The sequence below is a fragment of the Crotalus tigris genome, unplaced genomic scaffold (genome assembly GCF_016545835.1).
Source record: "Crotalus tigris isolate CLP2741 ecotype Arizona unplaced genomic scaffold, ASM1654583v1 scf7180000020838.190719, whole genome shotgun sequence".
In the NCBI taxonomy this organism is placed as follows: Eukaryota; Metazoa; Chordata; class Lepidosauria; order Squamata; family Viperidae; genus Crotalus; species Crotalus tigris.
Window position 1 is genome coordinate 36,940 of NW_024098209.1, and position 16,425 is coordinate 53,364.

A 16,425-nucleotide genomic window follows, 5' to 3' on the forward strand; every position below is an offset into this window, starting at 1 on the left:
ATCCTTCCCATTTTTTTAAAATGCTGCAAATTTCATTACATTGTTAACTTCCCAAGGTTTCAGTAAGATTACTCACAATCTTCAGTAAGATGGACAGTGATTAATATTATATGTATTTATATGTAAGGGTGTATGTATATACATATGTTGTATATAGCATGGTTATATGTGTGTTATGTATGTGTAAACGTTTGAGAGCAAGCAATTCATATTTTTAATGTGGGCCAGTGTGCTCACAGTAGAAAATGACATTAAAGATTATCTTATCTTATTATAATATTCTAGTCCCAGGAGATTTTCACATTCTTGCTTGAGATCCTGGAAGAGGTCAGGTGAGATTGACAACATCCTGTCTTTTGAATACTGAGTTGTGAATATGAACTGTTAGGAAAAAGTTGGTAAGTTTTATTTATTAACCTGTTGTGCAAAAGAGCCTCAGATGATCAAGAGCCGATCATCCCAAAGCCATCTGATGGAATAAAATACCATTTGGGACTTACAGTATATCATTTGCAGATGGTTGTTCCTCTTCCTCATCTGAGTTGATGGAGCCATGACTGGTTCTTGTAGATTTCTTCCAAGGACTGAACTAATATACAAGCTAGTCTTTGACTTATGATCAGTTGTTTAGTAACAATTCAAGTTACAACAGACCTATTTGGGGGCTACTTATGACTCAGACTTGAGGTTCTGGCATTTGCCCCTCCCCCATTGCATGACCAAACTTTGGGTGCTCAGTTTAACTCAGTTTAACAGTTTAATTTGCAACATCCTGCAGTCATGCTTCATGCAGTCTATGTTTCATGACAGTTTTGCTGAAAACTGGCACTTCCAGTTTTTGACAAAATCACACACATAGTGAACCAGTGAAACAAGTAGATCCACATGTGTAGAATTCAAGCTAACTATTTTATTGCATTCTGTCTATAATATAGGATTCTTCTCAGACAGCTTGCTTTTCCTTGGCAACAAATAGATATTGTTTGATGGAGTTTAGGGGGAATCAGTCCTGTCTGTGCAATGATTCAGGGCTAATTACTCACTTGATTCCTCCTCCCTGCCTGGCAGGGCATTTCTCAACACATTAGTTTGCTTTAACAATGGTGGTGTTCACTTAATGACTGTGGATTTGCTTAATGGCTGCGGCAAAAAAGGTTGTATCACATGACCAAGCCATTTTATGACTGTCACAACTTATGTCTATGATGGGAAGGTTCCATTATGGTCATAATTCGAGGACTACCTGTATTTATCTGTTTGGCCACCCTAGTTTATTTCTTCTGAATAGTTTCTTGCTTTGACTCTGATTTCAAGAGTGCTGGGAGGATACATTTGCATTACAGCACTAAGGTTTCGATCAATGATTTTTTTAGAAAATTCCAAACAATGCTTGGTCTAACAAAGCTTTTGGTTGAGTTCGGTGCTGAGAAGGGAGGTCTCTGTCTGGTATTCAACCCAACTTTTATAATATTTATAATATTTCATTGCTTTTTAATATCTGGGTATCAATTTCTGCTGTCAGTATTCAGATAGCACTTGGCATATATCTCTACTATTCTATTGCATTACCTTCAGGATGTCATTGTTTGCTTGCTTCAAATTAATATTTATTTATTCCTTCTAGCAAAAGCCAAATTGTAAATCTGGACTGATTGAGAGAACGGAAGAACCAACTGCATGAATAACAAGGAATATATGACTACATTTTATACCCTTTATACTTTGTTTTGTAATTTTTATAGGGGTAACTGTTTGGTTAAAATAATGCTTTCAGGAGAACACTGGGCAAATGTCAGATTTGCTTAGTGAGAGTTGCTAGTTAGTTCAACACTTTGTTCATGCAGTTGCCAACCAGAAGTCTATGAGAATTCATACCAGGATAAAAGCACAAAAGCATACTTATTGGTATTCCTAGCACACTGCCATTCAGAAGCAGGTAGCCATAGATCTAGGATGATAATATATAGTCATGGTGACTAGTAATGACTGCCTAAACTAGTGAAGCCAATTAAATTAAATTAGATTAAATTAAATTAAATATTTAGTATCTTCTCAGACTGATAGAATTCCAGAATGTGTTGATCAGTAAGTTTATAGATGTACAAATTTTCTCAGTCAAGGCTTTGGAAACCTATTGGAATTCCCAACTATGCCATGTTCTCGTTTGTTTGCAAATAAAAATGACTTATATATATTGTCAGATTGATGGTGCTTTTAGCAATGGTGAGAGGGAGGAAGGAAGGTCATCAGCTTGTCCAATGCCATTGGATCAGCTATTGAAGGTGTGGGCAGTATGCTTGGAAGAATCCTAGGCATCATATGTCTACTAGAATGAATAGAAATCAAACTTAGATCCTTCATTCTGGAAGTGACTGATGTTCTAGATCATTCCAAGCAAGAAATTGGTTTGGTTGTTCTGATGGATGATCTGTTAAGGGGCTCTAGGGATCAATTTGCCCCTGCTCAAGCTCCTCTGCCCTGTTTTTAAAGAGAAGAGCAACAAAGATACTTAAAGGGCTGTAGGTTAAAACATATGAACAGTATGTCTAATTTAATAAAAAGAAGGACTTCCAATAACTAAGGGCTGCCATAAAGAAGAGGTAATTGACCCATTCTTCACCTGAAGGCAGGACAAGAAGCAACAGGTCAAAACTAATCCAGGAGAGAAGCAACCTAGAACTAAGGAGAAATATCCGACAGTTAGAACAATTAATCAGTGAAATGACTTGCCTTCAGAAGTTGTGGGTGCTCCAACACTGGAGGTTTTTAAGAAGTGACTGGACAACCATTTGTCTGAAATGATATAAGGCTTCCTGCTTGAGCAGGGGGTTAGATTAGAACAGTGGTTCTCAACCTGTGGGTTGGGACCCCAGTTGGGGTCGAACGACCATTTCACGGGGGTCGCCAAACAATGCAGTCCGCCATTTTTTCCCCCTTTTCCTTAACTGTGCTACTCCCTTTTATTCTATTGGCTTTTGAAAGCCAATAGAATAGACTCTCTTGAATAGAGTCTAATTCTATTGGCTTTCAAAAGCCAATAGGAATTGTCCAGGCTGTCTCTGCCCTGCTGAGCCCGCCAAAAGTCCCATTCTGCAAACGGTGCTGCACCAGTTGAGTAGTCCTCGACTTACGACTGGTTGAGTAGTCCTCAACTTACGACTGGTTGGGGGTCGCGGCATTAAAAAGGTTGATAACCACTGGATTAGAAGATCTCCAAGGTCCCTTCCAACTCTGTTATTCTCTTCTAAATGAAATAATTACACAGTAGTGTATTGCAGTTGGAGTGAGGCTGGGATTGTAATTCAAACTCAGGTAGTAGGTAGAATTCTTGGCTGAATAATGACATAAAATTATAGAAGAAATACAGGGAAGGCAAGATTTTGCCTAATAGCTAGAGGACAATAGCAGCAGCAATTAGCACTTAGACTTATACATCGCTTTACAGTGCTTTACAGCCTTCTCCAAGCAGTTTACAGAGTCAGCATATTGCCCCCAACAATCTGGGTCCTCATTTTACCCACCTTGGAAGGATGGAAGGCTGAGTCAACCTTGAGCCGGTGAGAATCAAACTGCCAAATTGCTGGCAGCCAGCAGTCAGCAGAAGTAGCCTGCAGTACTGCATTCTAACCACTGTGTCACAAGGGCTCTTAGATGTTTAGATTATCAGTGCTGGTAATAACAATACAGATTGAAGCAGTGGTTCTCAACCTTTTTAATGCCGCGACCCCAACCAGTCATAAGTCGAGGACTACCCTACCAGTCGTAAATTGAGGACTACCCAACCGGTTGTAAATCAAGGACTTTCCCTGCCTGGCAGCACCGCGCAGGCATGGTGCCGCCCCCTGCGCCGTCCGAGGCATAGCTGGCAAGGGGCAGTGATGGCGCAGGGCGACCACTGGTTGGGCCACCAGCTGGCCCAGCCCAAGGGAGGTAAGGCACCCGCCGGGCCCCACACGCACCAGCAACTGTCCCTGCGCCCGCCGGCCTCCCACCTCCCACACCTGGCCCTCTTTTACTTACTTTTAGTAGTTGCTCAGCAGGGAGGGGTGGAAACTTCCAGACAGCTCGCCTTCGCTGCAGACAACTTGCAGCACCATTTGAAGACTGGGGCTTTTGGCAGGCTCAGCAGGACAGAGACAGCCTGGACAATTCCTATTGGCTTTTGAAAGCCAATAGAATTAGACTCTATTCAAGAGAGTCTATTCTATTGGCTTTCAAAAGCCAATAGAATAAAAGGGAGTAGCACAGCTAAGGAAAAGGGGAAAAAATGGCGGACTGCGTTGTTTGGCGACCCCGTGAAATGGTCGTTCGACCCCAAATGGGGTCATGACCCACAGGTTGAGAACCGCTGGATTGAAGCCAAGAGTTCAGGGATCCAGTCCAGTCACATAAGAGCAAGAGGTAGAAGATGGGCAACCAACGATGCATAGATCTAGGAAAATGGGGCAAGACAAAGCAGAGAAACAAGTGCTTTGCTGCTCTAGATTTAAAATATCTTCCACAAACAAATCCAAATCATAAAACAGTCAGGGAGTCCATCAGCAGGATAAAGGAATGCAGATCTGATGTTGTGAAACTGTTTGCAGTGGAAAGCAAACTCCTTGAGGCTGTTCCTAAGTGACCCAAGTTGCAGGTGGAGTTCAGTTAAAGATGTTGTCATCCTTGCTTCCTGGCCAGCTTACCTTTCTCTGAACTTGCTGGGTGCCTCCTGGAGCTAGGCACCTTGCCAGGATACAGCCTTTCATTACCTGAGTCTGCCTTCACCTGCTTCCATTCATTGCCTGCCTGGTGTGTTTCAAGTTAAATTGCCTGCCAGCTCTTGAGTTTGACCTGTTGTTGAATCAGGTCCTTCAGTCTCTGAGAAGAGCCAAAATATACCACAAGGTTCTGGATGTCTCATTGGCCTGTAATGCCATTAATTATAGTAGCCTTCTGGTTGCTTTCGGGAGCTCTGTGAAACAACAAATTTCAGAAACTAGCACTGGACAACTTTTGCTCCATTCTGGGTTTGTACCCTATGCTACTGAACATCTTTATAAGGCTATTGGATGCTATCATTTGGGATTCAGGGGCTAAATGCTACCTCCATGCAGGTGATAGATCTCTTTTCCATCTTATCAAATATCTTATCAAATCCTAGTAGACAATCACCTAAATATGAGCCAGCAGTGTGCTGCAGCTGCCAAAAAGGCCAACACAGTGCTAGGCTGCATTAACAGAGGGATAGAATCAAGATCACGTGAAGTATTAATACCACTCTTCAATGCCTTCGTAAGGTCACACTTGGAATACTGCATCCAGTTTTGGTCACCATGATGTAAAAAAGATGTTGAGACTCTAGAAAGAGTACACAGAAGAGCAACAAAGATGATTGGGGGACTGGAGGCTAAAACATATAAGGAACGGTTGCTAGAATTGGGTATGTCTAGTTTAACGAAGAGAAGGACGAGGGGGGACATGATAGCAGTATTCCAATATCTCAGGGGCTGCCGTAAAGAAGAGGGAATTAAGCTATTTTCCAAAGCACCTGAAGGCAGGACAAGAAGCAACGGGTGGAAACTAATCAAGGAGAGAAGCAACCTAGAACTAAGGAGAAACTTCCTGACAGTGAGAACAATTAATCAGTGGAACAGCCTGCCTCCAGAAGCAGTAAATGCTCCAACACTGGAAGTTTTTAAGAAGAGACTGGACAGCCATTTGTCCGAAATGGTGTAGGGTTTCCTGCCTGAGCAGGGGGTTGGACTAGATGACCTCCAAGGTCCTTTCCAACTTTACTACTATTACTATTACTAAATGTATTGACCTCCCAGACTGATCCTTTTGTGGACTGGAATGTGGCTTGGATGAGATATAACTGATCAAAATTGAACTGAGACAAGTCTCAGGGTTTGATGTTCAGGGGCATTATCAATCAAAGTGAGGGAGCCCATCCTCTCTCAAAGAGAGGTATTCTTTCTTCCCTCAAATGATAAAGTTAGGTGGTTAGGACTGTGAAATGTGGAGAAGGAATACGGGTGAATCTCAGCAAGATCATTGCAGTTTCCCAGGTGGGAGGCAGCATATTCCAGAGAGAGGTCCAAAATAAGGACCTACGTAGTCCTGAAACTGGATGGGGGAGGCAGGAAGAGATTTAGGATAGCCACATCCTAGAATCTCTTGGGGTATATCTATTAGGTTAGAAGTTTATAACTTTAATCTGGCAAGATATTGTCTATTATGTATAAGCGAGTAAAAAATTGGACTTGATTGGATTTCACTGTGCTCTCTTTGAGTTTGGACCTGACAAGACTGCTCATTACCAGATGCATACCTTTTGATGAAAATTGAGCTGGCTGCTGTAACTCAGATACTAGTTATACCCAAATTAGATTTTACCAACAGGATATAGGTGAGTATGTCCTTGAAGGAGACATGGAACTGCAATGAATCAGAAATGTGGCAGCCATCCAGATGGGAGGAATTTCAGCAGCAGTACCAAATTCCTCTGTTGGCTCTGTTGGATTGGATTCCACTTGCTGAAGGTGCTTGCTATCAAATCTGTATCTTTCCACTGATCAAGACCCTCCAATGAGAAGGAATAGCTTTCTCCATAAATGGTTAACCTGGAGTTAGATCTGAAGATAAGGGACGCCTATGGGTGCTTACCTGCAAAGATACCTGACAGTTATTGCTGAGACCTTTTTGCTGGAATTCTGGAATTCCCTCCCTCAAACCCTTCAGCGAACTTTTTATTAGGTTTTAAGGAAAATCTCAAAGCATATTTTGTATTTATTGGCTTGCTCTCATAATAGCCGTGCTTTCTTATTGGTGATGCCAAGCATTTTAATTCTATTTTTAACTACATGTTTCATTGCTTTTTTTGTCCTGGTGTAATAGTTTTGTTATTTTGTTTATGATTCTGTTAATTTTATATGGCTGTGGTTTGTCCTGAGTGAGCTTGGCTTGACTTTTCTGCTTATGGCCTGGTATTGCAATGATTAGAATGCAGTATTGCAGGCAAACTCTGCCCACAACCTGGAGTTCGATCCTGATGGATCTTAAGATTGACTCAGCCTTCCATCCTTCCAAGATAAGTAAAATGACCCAGTTGGTTGGGGGCAATATGTTAACTTTGTAAACCTCTCAGAGAGTGCTATAAAGCACAATGGAGCATCTAAATGCTATTGCTATTATTGTTCAGTTATCAGCCTAGCCTCTTCAGGCCAACCTATTGGTTGGGAACCTGTAGTACAATATCCTTGATTTATGACTGCAATAAGTTATATGTCATGGCAATGAGAAAATGGGCTGCCTACATGACTGACCCAATTTTACAACCTTTTTTGCAGTAGTTGTTAAGTGAACCAATTATTCATTATGGAAGTAAATGCCAGTTTTCTGCAAAATATCATAAAACATGGTCAATGACTGTGGGATGCTGTGAACGACTATAATTGCAGGCCAGTTGCTGAGTGCCCAAAATGGGGGAATGGCTGTTGGAACTTCAGAATGGCTTGTATCCCTGGGTAGGTTTGTTTTAAACTGTCACTAAGTGACCGGTCATAACTCAAGGTCTGTATATAAATGAACAAAAATGAATAATAAAAATAACGTGTGACAGAGAAACAGATCTGTACAGTGGCCATTGTGATTTACGCATATTTACCATCATAATGTTTTTACAAGGCAAGACAATTTCCTAGAAGTTGGTAGGAGGAGCAAAATGGTTGGGTGAGATGTTGTTGAATGCAATATACAGTTGTAGGGGAAGAAGTGGCAGAATCTGGGGCAGAGTCCAAAGAGTGATCTGCCTAGAACCATGGTGGAGAACCTATGGCACCCGTGCCACAGGTGGCACGCAGAGTCCTCTCTGTGGGCACGGGCGCCATCACCCCAGTCCTAGGCCTTCAGCTGGGTTTTATAAAACCTTTTCACTTTAGGCATCCGCCGCCGTGTGCAAAAAAAAAAGGTTCAATCAATTTCAACTTCTCGCGGGGAAAAAAAAGATCTCGCAAAGTTGGAATTGATTGATTGAATTTTTTAGTCCCACCTAGTCTGCTGTTACCACTGCAGCCACGCCCACCCAATGGGCCTCACCCACCCAATGGGCCACGCCCACCCGGCACCCAACAATACATAAGTTGGTTTTGGGTTACAGTTTGGGCACTCAGTCTCTAAAAGGTTCACCATCAGTGGCCTAGAATCTCTAGATAGCCACAAGTAAACTAAGTCCGACCTCCTTTGAATTCTGTTGGTCTTATCTAACTCTTAAAAGGTGCCAACCATTAGTTGAGAAGATTTCTATGCAAAGACATGAATACAATAAATCAGTTTAATTGACTCTTCTTGTATGGATCTGATCTTTCGCACCTGACACTAGTCCTTTATCCTTTCAACCCAAGATTGGAGACAGACAATAAGAATTTTCTTTGTGAAGCTGTTATAGTTTGTCTTCTCTGCAACAAGAAAAAGAAGCTCATTTGTTATACCTCTGCAAGGTTGGCAGTATTCATTTATTGCGTGGAGATTCATATTTTGACCTTTTGTTGGTGGATAAATTGGGAAATATGCCTGAATCCATGTGCTTGATTGTACATCTGTAAAAAGTATAGAAGCTAATCTCTTGTGCATTCCTGGACACCTAGATGAAGTTTTCTTGGCAATGGTAAGGATATGGATCACTCCTGCGTTCTTCTGAGATGTTTGATTCTTTCCAATTTAGTAAATTATCCTGGAACTCACTGGCGATATTCCATCCAAATACTAATTAAACCTAACCATGCTTAGCTTCTGAGTCCAGAAGAGGTTCCTGCCAAATCATAACACTTCATTTTTATTTTCCACCTTTTTTTCACAGTGCTAATTCTAATTGTGGAGTCTGCATTCGAATGTGTCAGAATGTGGGACTACAGTTAATATCCCTGGAGGTTGAGAATCAATTACATTTAGAAATGGAATTGTACTAAAACGGTATACACAGGAACGATCTTTTAAGAAAATTAAATAAAAACCTTATTTGCAAGTCCATTCAAATGAGAAAAAGAAAAGCGTTGGGTGATTTTTTTTTTTTTAAAGTCATTCTCCACAATGGCAAAATAGCAATTTGGAATGGAATTGCACAAACTCAGGAGTTCATTTATTAAAAAATTTATATTCCTGGCCAACTTATGGTGACTCTGGGTGGCTTAAAGAAATAAGACCTAAAATACAAAACCCAATAAACCCCCCACCCTCCCTGTAATTTCTGCAGAGATGATGTTCCACAAGGAGGGAGCCATCACAGAGAAGCCCTTCTTCTTGGTCCCAATAGATGGACCGCCTTAGAAGAGGGGACCTGTAACATACAGGTGACATGATAGCTGTCTTCCAATATCTCAGGGGCTGCTATTTTCCAAAGTACCTGAAGACAGGATAAGAAGCAACGGATGGAAACTAACTAAAGAGAGAAGCAACTTAGAACTAAGGAGAAACTTCCTGACAGTTAGAACAATTAATCAGTGGAACAACCTGCCTCCAGAAGTTGTGAATGCTCCAACACTGGAAGTTTTTAAGAAGAGACTGGACAGCCATCTGTCTGAAATGGTATAGGGTTTCCTGCCTGAACAGGGGGTTGGACTAGATGACCTCCAAGGTCCCTTCCGACTTTGTTACTGTTATTGTTATTACTCTGTCTCCCGACTGTGGAGGCTGGTTAGATGTAACTGGGATAAGACCACTTCATTGGCTAGATGACCGATAGCAACAGTGCCAAGGGCTTCATCAGTCAGTTATAGTGCAAAAGGTCCCATAAACAGTCCTTAGGGTTGTGAGTAGGGCTGGAGAAGACTTTTGCTTAAAACTGTGGAATTGGCCCATCCAGGTAGGACATGAACTAAGTCAGTGTTTTTGAGATGTATGGACTTCAGCTCCCAGAAGAGTTCAATCAGGCCAGAAGCCTGATCACTCCACTCTGTGTCTCATGGGTTGGAGAAAACATTCATGCGCATTTTCTCCAAAATCCACATCTGGTTCTTCCAATATTCAGCAGAGCCTAACATGTAGCTATCTCCAAGCTAGGAATATCTGCTTCTGTACACAGTCACAATAATTGGATGATACCAATTCATACTTTCTAGCATATATTTTGGCCTTTACCTTTTAAATGAAGCCTTCATGCATGTATGTATTTATCAACTCCTCTCCTTAAGATCAGATGACCTTCATTCAAATTTATTAGATATTTCAACCTCCACTGCCCTTCAGGTCCATTGAGGCTTTCACATAACAGAGTCCACTGGAGTTAGGAGGCAGATAAATTTAAATTTAAATAATAACACTACTTAGCAAGATAAGGAAAATGTTAACTAGCTTATCAGCCACCTACAGCATTCTGCTTGGAAATAAGAATTGGATAGATCACTCCCACACATTTTGGGTCAATATGTCACAAATGCTGCCCAAGTTTAGACTGGAGGAATTACCTTGCAAGTCAATGTATTTACATCCCACAAACATGGAGATGCAGACAGTATACTGATGGACTTTGGGTTTTTTGTTTTTTTTTTACAACTAAACATGAGATTATTCATTGGCTAGCATTCACCTGTGGCTGGAATAGCATAAAGGGAAGGCCAAAATGCCTAAGTTGGTCAGGAGGATGAGCATTCAGAACTGAAGTTCTCCTGTACTTCTGCTTTTAATGGCTATTTAATTATGTCTGTCTGTCTCACCAACTCTAATTATAATTGTAGGAGGAGTGGCAGAATCTGGGGGTGAACTATGGTGGCTACATAGGGATTCTAGGCTGATCATTCTTTTAATACCACACCCTGGTTTTGTCACTTTTTCTCTTATAATAATGGGACTCAGGAAACCTTGAAAAAATTCCTGTTTGTCTGCTTTCAAACTGCAAAAGTTTGTGATTCCCCATTGCAATTACCCAAAGCTTTCCTTTAGATTTTCTCCCCACTACCACCACATCAAACCCTCTTTATCTGGATCACTTTTCTTGCTGCTGCTTTCAGCTTTGCTTCTAAATAACTAGATGTAGCGTCAAAGAAACAGCGTCTGTGTTTAAGATCCAATTTAGTTAATCCATTTAGAGAGCACATTACAGTACTCAGAGTTTTTTTGGATGGGAAATCTACAGATGAGAAAATACTGCACATGATTTCCTCTCCTTTGAATACTTTTTGGGGGTTTTCAAATAGGTTTGGTTCAGTGAATTCCCAATTCTAACTAGAGATTGCCTTGGGGGGGAGAATAAAGTTTCTGCATACAGATTAATGAAGGCATATTTGGGTTGTACAGAGACTGCTAGGTATATATGAAAGGAAATGTGTCATTTTGATTTAGAAAAAAACCCCTCATAATTATTTACTTATTAAATCTATTGCCTCCTTTAAATCCCAAAAGTTTAGTATGGAAATCAAATAACATTCTTATAGAGCAATGCACTTAAAAAAATTATATTACCTGACTTGGTTGGTTTGAATTTAGCCAAAAGCTTTCTTTATGTTTGCCTCTTTCTTATGTTCTAAACTGAAGCCTCCCTGGCCTATCTTTTATTTATTTTTATATAAGAACAGGCCCAACAAGAAAGCTCTGTTTTTGTTTTTAGCTAGGAACCAATTTATGAGCTCCATATCATGTTGTATTATGTCATTAGACTAGTTCTTATATTGAATGCATTGCATAATCACATACTAAGTTGTTGAAATAACACTAACACTTTGACTAATATATCTTTCCCTTATTCTGTACAATATATTGCAACATGTTGGTTCATTCTACTATACTGCAGCCACCTCCCAAATTAGAGTTAATTTAGAAAGGCCTGATCACTAATTAATTTCCTACAGTGCCTTCAAGCTAACACATATATTGTATCTCTACCTTTATTTGTGGCAGAAAGTTCACTATTGCTTTAATTAAAACAGTGGAAACCCACTTTTTAAAAAATCATTTGATTGTTCTTGAGGCTAGACTGTGAACATCTGCATTTATGAACTGGGGTGTTTCACACGAGAAATATGCTGACGGTGGCCGTATCACATTTCTATTTCTGCTGATCACTCTCTGATAGCTGAGTCATCTCTTCCTGCAGACGATGAATATGCATGTATAAACCAGATGTTTTTTTTTTTTAAAAAATCAGCAAGCATTTAGTCCTATGAATGTAACAGCTGCAATTCATTGTTGACATGCTAACGTCTCTGGCTTTCAAAGGAAGTGAGTGTGCCTGACTTGGCTGGGCTGTTAGCAACAACAGAGCTACAGCTTTCTACGTATGTATTTTTGAATTCTATGCTCACTTCTCATAGAAGCGGGTGGGCTAAATGCTAAATTGAACTTCATGTATCTATATTTAGTGTTCACATTATTGTAATACAATTCATATGGTTTCATATAGTCATGAAAGCTCTCACCGTTTGTGGCATTAAACATTACAATCTGATTGCCACGTTGTATATTCAGGTTTGCAGAGGCCATGTGTGTCGCAGGGAGCTCAGTACTGGATGCATCAATCCCATCCCATCAAATTGTTTCTTTTATGATGCCTAATAGAGATGGGAACACCTTCTAGTCCTGTCATGGAATGGGAGAGGCTGCCTTTCAGACGGCAAAGAGGCAGGAATATCTACTAAGCAGGAAGATGGCTAAGATGGCTCCTCCAGAGCAGTTTTGTTATGCAGATAGCTGCTTTAGTGTGGCAAGAATCTGTAGGTCAGTGATGGCAAAGCTTTTACAGACCGAGTGCCCAAAAACAGGCCCTGTCCCCACCCTGCCTGCTCTGCCTCCACCTCACCCCCATCCCACTCCCCACCCTCTGTCCCACCTGCCCACAGGGCCACCCACCGCCTCTACAGATTGCCCAGGCGGCCCAGCAGCATCATGGCAGCCACGCCCTCTGCCTGCACCCCGCAGAATCAACTGCGTGTGATGGGGCACAAAGGCGAAGTCTTGTCCCTGCTGCCCAGCTACCATGTTCTTGGCTGCACTGCTCCGTGTGGGCCACGCTTGGGGGCGACTCTCCTCCAGTGGGGCTGCTGGTGAGGTGGGAGGAGGCAGGGCTGGGACGCCGGCACACGTGCCCACAGAGAGGGCTCTGAGTGCTGCCTCTGGCATGCGTGCCATAGGTTCGCCACCACTGCTGTAGATGAACAACAATAAAGAAACTACTCAAAAGTAACTCCTTGTGTCATTCTTTGTTCTTGGGGCCTGACAAGTCCTTGACTTATGGTGGCTGTTAAGTGAGTCATACCCAATTTTATAACTTTTGCCATGGTTCTTAAGCAAATCAGTATGACTCTTATGTAAATCATGTGATAATTAAGCACATCTGGCTTCCCCCATCGACTTTGTTTGTCAGAAGCTGGCTGGGAAAGTTGCAAATGGTGATCACATGACCCAAGCATCATAAATACATGCAGTTGCCAAAAGCCTAAATTTTGATCACGTGACTATGGGGATGTAGTGATGGCTGTAAGTGCAAGAGGCAGCCATGAATCACTTTTTTTCCTGCGCTGTTGTAATTTCAAACAGTTTCCTAAACAAATGGTTGTAAATTGAGGTCTACCCGTACATAAAAAGTTTACAGTTGGAATAATCAAAGGCCTCTTTCTTTCAGGCTGTCCATAATAATTATTCACAATATTGTTTGCAAAGGCTCTGAAAAGTTCTGTATCTTTAAATATACAGATATTTAGAATGAAGATTGCTGTTAATGGTTTAATTTCCTGCCTATGCTTCATCTTTCTCTTTCCTTGCTTTTATTCAGCTGTTGACCTTTTTTATTAACTGATTTTTAAACTCTTTTGAAATTAAATTAATATCATGCTACATTTTTGATAAATGAAATGAGTGGCAGGTGGGCTTGCTTTGGTCTGAAGAAATGATGGGGAATGTGATGGGTGCTAAATAGGAAATTAGGATAATATTGCACACTTCCATATCTGAAACACAGGCAATCTAAGTTCTGTTTATTTAGAAACAAGTTATGTTGAGATTAGTAGTCTAGGTATTTGAACAAGGGCTGCAATCATAAAACCCTAATAAATATTCAGTGTTGCAAAACAACAATGAACGTCTGAAGAATTCAGACATTCAGGTGGCATGTTATAGATCATCAAATACCTCAGCACATCCTAGAACTTGGGCAGATGGGTGATACTTGCTTTATTATGATTGGTCCCGTAATCATCCAGATGTTTAGATTGGATTGTCATTTTTATCCATCTATTGGATTCTTCCCAAGGACCTGGGATAAGCAAATGTTATTTAAAAAAGTAACCTTGATAGAATCAAGGTCACATGATGTTCTAGTACCGCTTTACAAAGCCTTAGAGCACACTTGGAATATCACATCCAGTTCTGGTCACCACAACATAAAAAGATGTAGATCATCAGAAAGAGTGCAAAGAAGAGCAACCAGAATGACTAGGAAGCTGGAGGTTAAAACATATGAAGAATGGTTACAGGAATTGGTTACATCTAGTCTAGTGAAAAGAAGGCCTGGGGAGACATGATAGCAGTGTTCCAACATTTGAGGGGCTGTTACAAAGACAAGGGGAGTCAAACTATTTTCCAAAGTACCAGAAGGTAAGACAAGAAACAATGGGCGGAAACGAATCAAGGAAACAATCTAGAACTAAGGAGAAAATTCCTAATGGTGAGAGCAGTAAACTAATAGAATAGCCGTGACCCCAAACAGGTCGTAAGTTGAGGACTACTCAACTGGTGCAGCATCGTTTGCAGAATGGGACTTTTGGCAGGCTCAGCAGGGCAGAGACAGCCTGGACAATTCCTATTGGCTTTTGAAAGCCAATAGAATTAGACTCTATTCAAGAGATTCTATTCTATTGGCTTTCAAAAGCCAATAGAATAAAAGGGAGTAGCACAGCTAAGGAAAAGGGGAAAAAAATGGCGGACTGCATTGTTTGGCGACCCCCATGAAATGGTCGTTTGACCCCAAATGGGGTCGCGACCCACAGGTTGAGAACCGCTGTTGTGGGTGTTCCATCACTGGATGCTTTCAAAAAGAGACTGGACAGCCATTTGTCTGAAATGGTATAGGGTTTGGACTAGAAGACTCCCAAGCTCCCTTCCAACGCTATTATTCTATGTTCTATATTCTGTTCCAAATAAAGCTACCTTTTTCAATTAACTGATAATGATTTTGTCAATGCCAATGGGGTTTAAGTGGTGCTATTACATTACAGTATTATGATTTGTTGCACAGTCAGCCAGAAGTTTAGATTGAATCTGGCATGTTTTTCCACTCATTGAGTCCTTCCCAAGGAGTTTGGTTAGGCAGATGTTCTTGTTTAATAACATCAAAGGTTTTATCCTAGGATGTAAGCTGTACCAACTAAAGCTGCCTTTTGCAATTGACTGATGGTGATTTTGAAAATGCCGATGGTGTTCAAGTGATGCTGCAGATGTTTTGGGATTGCACCCAAGGTGCCTATCACTATTTGTACTACCTTTGCTTTCTTTCGTCAATTATTATATTGGTATTATGGTTGGTTGCACAGTCAGTCAAATGTTTAGACTGAATTTGACATTTTTGTCAACCTATTATTATTATTTATTAGGTCTACCTTATTCCCAAAGACTCTTTAGAGAAACACATCTATACAGCACTGATGAGAAGCTCCTTCTCCTATGAAATCAAATGGTTTCCATTAAAAATAAATCAAAGATCACTGGATTCCTATAGCCTGGATTTTATATTCCATAAATATAAAGCAAGCCTTGTATCTTATTCTCATTCTTAAGCCTAGTTTATGGTGTTTTATGGTTATGTGTCTTAAACACCCATTTTCTCCAATTAACTATGCTTTATAAACTGTACAAAAAAGAAAATGAACAATTTTCTGTCTAACAGAAAGGATTTTTTTTATTGTTAATTTTTCCTCTCCAAATGGAAGAATATACTTAGGGTTTTTGGCTAGAGAGATGCATTTTCAAGAGCACCTATGTTGCAATTATTGTATATTTTATGGGACTCTTTTCAGAAGTAGATAGTTGAAATTAACTGAGTCCTGCAGTTTGCACGGTCCTGGTTAACAATTTGTGGCTTGAATTAATAGCGCCTTATCTTCCATTATGTGAACAGTAAACTGTCAAATGGAGACACTTATGTGTAAAGTGATTTGGCTTAAAGAATCTATCTTTACTACTGCTTTGTCTCCATTTGGCAAAAGAAAAGTTATTTCCAGCTTGGGTTCCAGATTTATGAAGAGGTTTGAGAGTACATATGGGATCTGGAACTGCCATTAATAAACTTTGGCTAGTGCTTTGAATGTATTACACAATTTGCCAAATTGTTTCCAAGATGCATTAATCAAAGGAAGTTAAAAAGACAGCCAAGGTTTAGCTGTCAAGCAGTGCAGCCTTTCCCAACTTAGCATTCTTTAATTGCAAGTTGTTGGTGCTTGGTTGGTTTGCTTGCAGGCGTTTAAT